This window comes from Psammomys obesus, unplaced genomic scaffold (genome assembly GCF_907164565.1).
Source record: "Psammomys obesus unplaced genomic scaffold, mPsaObe1.curated_primary_1811, whole genome shotgun sequence".
Classification (NCBI taxonomy): Eukaryota; Metazoa; Chordata; class Mammalia; order Rodentia; family Muridae; genus Psammomys; species Psammomys obesus.
In genome coordinates, this window is record NW_026585504.1 from 57658885 (window position 1) to 57668981 (window position 10097).

A 10097-nucleotide genomic window follows, 5' to 3' on the forward strand; every position below is an offset into this window, starting at 1 on the left:
GAAGGAAGGAAGGAAGGAAGGAAGGAAGGAAGGAAGGAAGGAAGGAAGGAAGGAAGGAAAGAGAATATCCCACCATCATACTAGCCTGTGGGCCAGCTGGTAGTACATTTTCTTGATTGGTGATTGGCGTGGGAAGGTCCAGTTCACGAGAGCAGAGCCATCTCTGGGCTGGTGGTCCTGGGTACTGTAAGCTGACCAAGCCATGGGGAGCAAATCACTAAACTGTCAGTACTCCTGCATGGCCTGTTTCAGGTCCTGCCTAGAGTTCCTGTGCTGTCTTCCCTGGATGATGGACTGTGAGTGTAAGGTGAAATAACCCCCCCCCTCCCAAAATGCATTTGGTTATGGTGTTTTCTCACAGCAGTAGAAACCCTAAAGCAATCACAGACCTCAAAGAGCCTCAGCAGTCTATCCGTCCAGGAGATAGTAGAATCCAGCTCCCAAAGTTCATGGGACTCTCAATGAAGAGATGTAGATACAAAACTTAGCACAAAAGGTGGCCTTCACCATGTGGCTGTTAATTGATGAACATTTTCATTACATGGTTCCTGGCTCATTCCTCCCCTCCTCCCTTTAGAGGTCCTATTAGTAGCTTCTACACTAGAAGCTACCATTATTTTCTAAGTGGTCATGTTGTCAATTTGCCCTCTAAATATGCATACCCACAGACCTGGAATGCTCTGTGAGTGCTCAGTCGTAAACAACACAAACACACAAACACACACACACATAGCTGATGGCTCACAACTTCAGGTGGAGGGGCAGAAAGAAGATGGGAAGGAGTGCTGTGAAATGCACAAGATCAAACCAACCACAATTCCGGCACAGATGGGGAAGGTATTCCCAGACTCCACCCCTTACTAAGAAGTATTGGCAAAATTATTCTCAAAAAGAAGACATGAAGTGGGGTTGGAAGGGCAATGTGTTGGGGCCAATATGGAAGGAATTGGAAAGGGAAATGAGAATAGGAACAACAAAAAAGCAGGCACTGTGGGGCACACGGTTGATCCCGGCAGTCTGGAGGCAGAGGCAAGTGGATTCTAACCAGTTCCAGGCCAAACAGAGTTATGTAGTGAGGGTTTGTTTGTTTGTTAGTTAGTTAGTTTGTTTGTTTGTTTGTTTTAAATTAAGTTAAATTTTAAAAAAATTAAAATCCCACCCAAACTTCCCACCTCTTAACAAAGCTGTGGGTGTCAGGAGTGAGGCCAGATCGTTGGAGAAACTGTGTATGAAAGTGGACTGCTTTCTTATCCTTTTAGCTGATATCCCAGGTTCTACAAAAAGCAAGGAAAGGGTTCCTTTATAGGTAAGCTCTGTCCTTTCCTGCCCCTTCCTTTGCCCTGTGGACATTTTTGGTCTTTGAAAGCTAGAATCAGTGCTGTTTTCCCATACATTTCCTCAGTACCAACTCCCTAAAGATTTCCATTTTCTTTGTTGCTTTGCTCTCCTCCTCCTCTGAAACATCATATTCCTCTCCTCTGCCCATGCTGGTCCAAAGTGAAGACTTGAGTCTTATTAACACTGCAGGCATGTCACCTTCCTACACAGACCACCTAAGTGATGGATATCATAAGCTGAATGTCACTCAAGCCTTTGCCCTGCATCAACCATCACCCACACAGTCCTGAGAGAGGCCAAAAACAACCTCCATGGAAGAGAATCACTAAGGATGGGGGTGCAGAGTGGTGTGTGAGCTGACAAGGAGCATGCACAGGGAGGGGTGCCCTGGGCTCCAGAATGTTCCACCAAGCCAAGACCACCACCTGAACCTCATCCCATTCCATTCCCGCCATCCCATTCCATTCATTCCATTCCACTCATCCCATTCCATTCATCCTATTAACCCTGCTCCGCTCATCCCATCCATTCATCCTATTCATCCCATTCCACTCATCCCATTCTAATTCATTCCATCCCATTCCATTCCAGCAGACAACAGGCTGCTGTGTGTGATGGCTAGTGTTATTATCAGCTTGATGGAATCTAGAATCTCCCAGGAGATGATTCTCAGGACAAGAGGGATTACCTGGATTACCTTAATTGATGCAGGATGACTCATCTTAATTGTGATGGGACCATTCTCTGGACCAGGCATCCTGGACTGTATGAAGTAGAGTCATTGAAAACTAATATTGTTCTGTTTCTGGTTGTGGGTTTAGGTGTAAGCAGCTGCTTCAAGCTCTTGCAACCTTGACTTCAGCAACATGATGGACTGACATATAAATTATGAGCAAAAATAAACCTTTTCTCCATTGTGCTGCTTTTGTCAGGGTATTTTATCACAAAAACAGAAAAATAAACTTTAAAAAGTGTTCTGCTGTGGACATCATTTTCAAACCAGAGTTCCTGCTCAGATGCTTCCATTAAGCTGAAAAGTAAGTAACCACCCACCCTATCTCCCTCCCAACACACACACACACACACACACACACACACACACACACACACACACACTTCCATGAAGAAAGCCTTAGGCTGAGGTTTTCCCAGGAGACCCATCTCTTGAAGAGAACAAAGCTTGACTCCTACCCAGCGGTGATGGCCTTGCCCATGATCTGTAGGAAAGAGGAGCTGGGGTGAAAGGTAGAAAGAGATTTAAAAAAGAAAGAAAGAAAAGAAAAGAGAAGAGAAGAGAAGAGAAGAGAAGAGAAGAGAAGAGAAGAGAAGACAAGCTCCTGAAAAATTGAAAACACTCCCAGAACTCTACAGGGGCCCCTCAAACAAGCCATGCTTGGCAGAAAAAGCCCTGAGGTCCCTGAAATGGAGGCTCCTGTGCCTGGCTCTGGGCCTCCTTGGACCTTTCAACAGCTACCTCGCCACTTGTGCTGACAACTAGAACAGTCCCAACAGCTCTGTCCCCCTCTCTTCGCCTCATAGGAAGGATGGGGAATTTGATACGCTGTAGAGTCACCAGTTTTTACTTGTTGGGAACCACCTTGAGTAGCTGAAAGCTGAGTGGCTGAGTTTTGTTGAGAAGATGAAGCAGAAAGCCCAGGGCTGAGTATGAGGTAACAGCTAGGATAATAGAAACAGAAGACGCTACAAAAATGAAGCCATGGTCATCAGGGCCAGACTCAAGGAGGGTGTGGGACAGGCCTGTGCAGTTGACACCAGGGAGCCCCTTGACACAATGAAAGGGATGTTGTTGTGTCCGTTTCCTAGGTATTGTTCTGCTTGTTGGCTTGCTTTCACCGTTTCCTTGAACATCATGTTCTACTGAGGATTAAGTGCTTCAAAAGCTTAGGAATAGGCCAGGAGGCTAGGCAGATTCCAAGTTTTGAAGTTTTCTGGAAAGCTGCCAGAGACTTGGAGCTACGTGCAATCCTTTGGGTCTAGTACCCTCTTTTGGCTATTTTGAAGAAGTGCAGGTAACAGAACTATGGCACCGGTTCTTCAAGACTGAACAACGTCACCTGTAGTCTAAGGAAAAGAAAAAGAGAGAGAGGTAGAGGAGAGGAAGGAGGGAAAGAAAGAGGAAATGGAAAGGAAGGAAGAGGAGGAGATGGAAAGGGAAGAATGTGGAGCGGGAGGGAGTCTTCTGAAACATCATTTCTGAAATCTTAGACCAGCAAGATGGCTAAGTAAATACAGGTGCTTTGCGTTAGATTGGCATACAACACACAGGTATCCTCAATCCATGAGGCTGCTGCCTCACCAGAAGGTTCCTACTTCAGATAATCTAATAAAAAAAAAATTGAGGGTGTGCCCCACAGTTTATCTTTTTAGTTGATTCCAGAGCCAGTCAAGTTGACACCCAGATTTAACATACCTTTATCGATTTCAATACAGAATTTTAGAAAAGACCATCCAAACTGTGTTCCCCAAAGGCCTGTTTTACAGTTGCAATCACCAGCCTGCAGCACTGTCAGGAGATGATAGGCCCTTTAAGAGGCAGGCTACGGCAGGAAAGATGGCTCTGCAGATGGCACAGGCTGCTTTTCCACAAAACCGAGGTCCCCAGCACTCATATGGCAGCTCACAACTACCCGAAATGCGAGTCCCAGGGGATTCCAACACCATCTTCTGGCTTCCTCAGGCACTGTACTTACATGGTGCTCATACATACTGGGATGCAAAACACCCATACATATAAAATAAAAGGAGACAGAGAGAGAATGAGGGAGAAACAGACAGATGGAGAAAGACAGCCAGTGCCTAGTAGGTCTTTGATTTACAAGGGAATCTATGCAGTTTTCTTCCATACTTACAGATTATGAGTTTAGAAAGAACAATATGATTTAACCATGCTCCCCTCCCCCCAGGTGTCTAGGGGTGGCTAGACAAGTTATGGCGCTCACTGCACAATCCCGGCAACCTGAATTCAACTTAAACAAAAAAATTATAGCCAAATAACTAACATTCATGTGTGATTCCAATCCTGAGGAGGCAGAGAGAGGAAGCTCTCTGGGCGTTCATGGGCTAGCTAGTCTAGCTGAATAAGTTGAGCCCAAGGCCAGTGAGACTTTGCCTCAAAACAAAGGCAAACACACCCCACCTAAATTTTAATAAAGGTATCAAAACATACTGGGAAAAACAAATAAAACTGGCAAAGCTGGACATGTACTTACCGAAGAATAATCCCAGCACTCTGGGAGGCAGAGGCAGGTGGATCTCTGTGAGTTGGAGGCCAGCCTGGTATACAAAGTGAGTCTAGGACAGCCAGACATACACAGAGAAACCCTGTCTCAAAAAAAAAAAAATTAGTAAACATTTTCAAATTAACTCAAAAGGGATCAAAGACTTTCATGTGAGACCTGAAACTCCTAGAGGAAGACACAGGCAAAAGACTTCAAGATACAAACATAGGCAATGGCTTTCTGGCACTGACTCCAACAGCTCAGGCATTTATAACAAGAGTGGCAAATGGGATTGCATGACATTAAAAAGTTCTGTGCAGCAAAGATCATCAACAGAGTGGACTGACAGCTACAGAAGGGGAAAGGGGGAGGTGTGCCACCTTTACAGCTGACAGCTGATACCAATAACGAACTCAAATCCTCCAATCAGTAATGAAGCAAATGAATTGGACAGTTCCCCTGATCCCTCCATCTGGAATCAGCCTTTAGGTAGACCCTGTGGTAACACCCATACAGGCACATGAGAAAGCCAGGTGGGGGTGAAGTCCGGACCCAGCACCCAGGCTCTTCTGGCAGCCCTCTGCACCTCTCCTTCCCAGGCTTACTAGCCCTGAGTTCATAAAAAGTGACCCTCTGAATTCTGAGATATCATTCTGGGGGAATTTACAACATTATTGATATGGAAATATGCAATAGTACCTCTGTCATCCACTCACTCTTATATTAATAGTGGTTATTCCCAGTCTAGGAGTCAAAGGCCTTTCTCTGTAAATGCTAATTAAAACTGGACCCATAAAGAATGGGAGGAAGGCAATAAATCTGCCATGGGTCCAGCCATCTTGAGCCAATAGGGTAGAGAAGAAGTTCATCTCCAGAGTGGAGTGACAGACAGGAAGGAACGTTAAGCTCTGGTCACTGAGCCATGTGCCAGGAGAGACCTTTCACCGCCATCACCTGGGTGTCTGCTACAGGGAACAAAGTTCTGTGTCCCAAAACTACCCATCATCCCCAGAAGCTGCAGCCATTAGGTGTGAGGAGAAAGAATTCCCCAGCACCCACCAGATTCTGCGCTTGGCATGAGACCAGGTTCTATCCCTAAAGAACTCCTGTGTCCATAGGTGGGAGGGTAAATATGGATTGATCAACTCACATTTCTTCAGGAAAAAAAGGTAACTATGAAGTTCTTTTTTTTTCTTTAGCATTTGTATAGGAAAACATGACATCAACATGCGTTATACCTGAAGAAAAGAGATTAACATACCAAACAGACATGAGTTGTGAGAGACAATGGGGAAACTGGCACCCTAGAAAATGAGGTCGTCATTTGTGCTGTGCCCTGCACTGGCCCAGCTGTGCAACGGAAACAACAGCAAGTCTTACTTCTCAAAAATGGAAGGCTTTAGGGTCTGGCAAGATAGTTCAACAAGTTAAGGGCCTTACTGCCGAGTATGACCAACACACACTCTCATGCACACACACACACACACACACATGATACATAAACATCTTGCGTAGAAAATGTCAAAGGTATGCTGTGGGCAGGGTGTGCAAGCAAGCTTCAGCATTGCTGTGCATAGGTTAGGCACGGAACATGACCCTCGTACTTACAAACCTCTATAGAAATGAGGCCTAAAGCAGAGGCGCAGGGCCTTAGCATGACTTCAACCCTTCCACGTAAGGACCCTGTACAAGCCCTCAACCCACAGTCCATCCCATTCCTGGTCTCCAGCTCCTACACATGGCTACAACTTCCTCTAACATCAGGGCCCTGTGTTACTAGCTGCTGTGATTCACAGGAAACCCCTGCTAACGCTATAGCTCTGAACCCCTGCTTGCCAAGGGCTTCTGTGACTATAATACTAGGGGCCACTTCCTCAAGAAGTCTCATTCCATGATTTCTAGGAAGCTGGCGGTCCCTGCCCCTCCTGCAGCTTCATGAGTACACGTTCTATGCAGAGACAGAGGACCCAGAGTTGTGACTCTCCACTCTGGGAGGCAGAGGCTGGCGAATCTCTGTGAGTTCAAGGCCAGCTAGTCTACAGAGTGAGTCCAGGACAGCTAGGGCTACACCTAGAAACCCTGTCTCAAAAAAACAAAAAATAAAATAAATTTAATTAAAAAAAATAAAGTTGTGACTCTCCTAATAGCTAATCAAAAGTGACTTACAAATTAGGGTTCAGGAATAAGATGCCTCAAAAAGTAATAATAAAAATAAAGATTAAGGTGCCTCTTTCTTCTGTGCTCTCTCTCTCTCTCTCTCTCTCTCTTTCTCTCTGGTTTTTCAAGACAGGGTTTCTCTATGTAGCCTTGGCTGTCCTGGAACTCACTCTGTAAACCAAGCTGGTCTCTAACTCAGAGATGGGCAAGCTTGGATGCAGGCCAAGTCGGCTGCCTAGCTCTGCCAAGACAGTAAGAAAGTCCTTCATAATTCTTGCGTCACAATTATGTCTGTCAGATCTACTGGGGCAGAAGGCTGAAGACGATGCGCCAACATTGTGGAGAGATTTTGGATGACTGTCCAAGCAGCAAACTGTCTCTGTCATTTTTTTTTTTCTTTTTTGGAAGCTGCTTGCCTGCACTTCCTCAGGTAATAATTTTATTCCTTCTCAAGTCTCTGATGAAGTTGAAGACTAGATAGAGTTTTACAATTAAGCTTAGTTGCTTAGGTGTTAAGAAAATGTTTTAAGGTCTAGAGAGATGCTTTTAGGTTCTATAGATACAAGATCTGTTACAGAATAATTTAGATACAAAACTTTAGATTCACTAAGATAAATATTTTCTTCAAGGTTGACAAATACATATAGTCTAGACATTACGTATGTAAGTTTTACCTATTAGGTTTTTATAATTATTTTAGAATTGTCCTTACTATATATAGTTTTTAATGACCTTTTAATTAGACAGAAAGGGGAAGATGTATACAGGTGTTAATTGCTTGACCCTGCAAGATTCTTACTGTTAAATGAACAGTCCCTCACATATACCAAAATGATTCTGTGTAACCTTTCCTCCAAAATTATCCATGAATGACTAAATAAAGTTGTCTATATACCTGGGCAGGGCAGAGTAGCTTAGGGAGTTTATATCTGCCCAGCCCCATTTCTCAGTGTGGTTACATTGGGGTTAAATTTCAAATGTGAACTACAGAGCATCACATTAACACCACAGAGGTGGGGGTGAGTTGAAAAGACTGAGGGAAAGGGGTAAAGGAAAGACTGCCTTCACAGGGTGCTCCAGGAGGAGACCAGAGTGAGCAGAGATAGCAGGTTTGAGAATTGAATTCATCTTATCACAAGTAGACTATAAGCCCAGCCCGGCTTAAGTTCTGAAAACCGAAAGTCTATCTTCCTCTTCTGTAATTAGCAGGAGAGTGTGCTTGGCAGGCAGAGGCTCTGGGTTCCATTCCCAGCATCAGAGGAAGGGAGGGAGAAGAGATGGAGGCAAGAACTTCATTCTACTTATGTAGTGTCATTGCTGGTCTCTGTCCCACTCATCTGCCTGTCCTACACTGACAAATCTCCAGAAAATACAGCCGTATTGAGACACTCGAATTGTTTGTTTGTTTGTTTGTTTTTCTGTGTATATGTACGTTCATGTGTGGCATTCATGTGGGTGTACAGGTGTATAAGTATGTCATTCCTCAGTCTCTTTCCACCTTTCATTCAGACTAGGTCTCTCCTTGGCCTGAAATGTCTCCAAATTGGTCAGTCTGGCTAGTTCCAGCCAACATGATACTGTGTACCATCTCATCACTGGGAATACAAGAAAGAGCCACTGTGGCTGACTTTACATGGGTGTGGGAGATCAAAGTTGGGTTCTTTTGCTTGTGAGAAAAGCACTGCTACCACCTAAGCCATCTCCCCAGCTCAAGGCCTTCTCTTAAAAAAAAAAAAAAAAAAAAAAAAAAGTTATTTCAGGGGGAGGGAAAAGGGGGCCTACAGGCCACACCATGCATGTGGAGATCAGAGGACAATTTCTTATAAGCCGGTTTTCTCCTCCCACCACTGAGGTCCAGGGATCAGGCTCAGGTTGTCAGGCTTGGCAGCAAGCATCCACTGCCCCCAGCCCCGCACCTCAGATAGATTTTTATTTTATGTGTGTGGGTGTGTTGGCTGTGGATCACGGCAATGCTTGCAGTGCATACAGAAGCCAGGAGAGAACAGAAGTTAAAACAGTTGTAAGTCACCATGTGCTGAGGCTCAAACCCAGGATCTGAAAGAGCAGCTCTTAACGGCTGAGCCATCACTGCAGCCCTATCAAACCACCACAGGGCAAACATGAGGACCAGAGTTTGAATCCCTGGTACAGGTACTTAATTAAGTTGGGCTGTCTTAGTTTGGGTTACAATTGCTATGACTGAACACCATAACCAAAGCAACTGGGAAGAAAATGGTTTCTTTGGCTTATGCTTCCACATCAATCAAAGTCCATCACTGAAGAAAGTCGAACCAGAACTCAAACAGCGCAGGAACCTGGAGGTAGGAGCTGATGCAGAGGCCATGGAGGGGTGCTGCTTTCTGGCTTGTTTCTCCTGGCTTGCTTAGGCTACTTTCTTACAGACCCCAGGACCACCAAGCCCAGGAATGGCGGCACCACAATCGGCTGGGCCCTCCCCTTTCAATCACTAATCAAGAAAATGCTCTACAGGCTTGCCTACAAGTCAGTCTTCTGGAGGCATTTTTTCAACTGGGGCTCCCTCCTCTCAGAGGACCCTAGCTTGTGTCAACTTTACATGAAAATAGCCAGCACCAGTACATCTGAGTAGCACTCATATTTCAGCTGCATACTGAATCTCTTGCCCATTTACATATTGTTTCAGCACCCCTAACATCTTTGTGGGGTATTGATAACATGTATGCAGGTACATTTACATGTGTAGAAATCAATGTTGTTTCTTAGGCGCCATCTCCTATTTCATTTCTGAGGGAAAGACGTGGTCTCTTACAAACCTGTAATTCTTGAGGTAGACCAGGCTGGTTATCCAGTCAGTGAGCTATGGGACACCATTTTCAGGCTCCCTGGCATTGGTATTGTAAGTACACATTGCCAAGCCCAGGTTTATTGAAAGTGCACACTGCCAACCTCAGGCTTTTTAACTCTGTTGACACTGCGTCCCCAAGTTTGCCAGGGGTACTAATTAATGTTAGTTGTCAACTTGGCAGACTCTAGACCCTCCTAGAAAATGGGCCTCTGGGAATGCTTCTAGGGGTTATCTTGATTGGGGGGAGGTGGAAAGAGCCAGCCATTTTCGATTCCAGGAAGCTGAGCACTAGCATGGATTCATTCTAACTCCTGCTGGTGAAGGAAATGTGAGCAGCTGCCTCCTGCGACTCTGACTTTCCCACTGTGATATAGACGTTAGAGCCAAAAGAAACCCATTCTTTGTGGGTTGTTCTTCTCATGGTATTTATCACAGAGAACAAGAAACATAAGACACAAAGCCCTAATGTCTTAGAGGAAAGCCAAATCTTCCTCTTATTTTCATATTAATTTTAAAGACAACTACACCCACCTCAGAGT

At 44.9% G+C, this 10097-nt stretch overlaps 1 pseudogene; it reads right to left on the reverse strand.

The window, feature by feature from the left end:
* LOC129673397 (survival motor neuron protein-like) overlaps positions 1-1486 on the reverse strand; it is a 17973-nt pseudogene extending 16487 nt beyond the window's left edge.
* Between the last annotated feature and the right edge of the window lie 8611 nt (positions 1487-10097).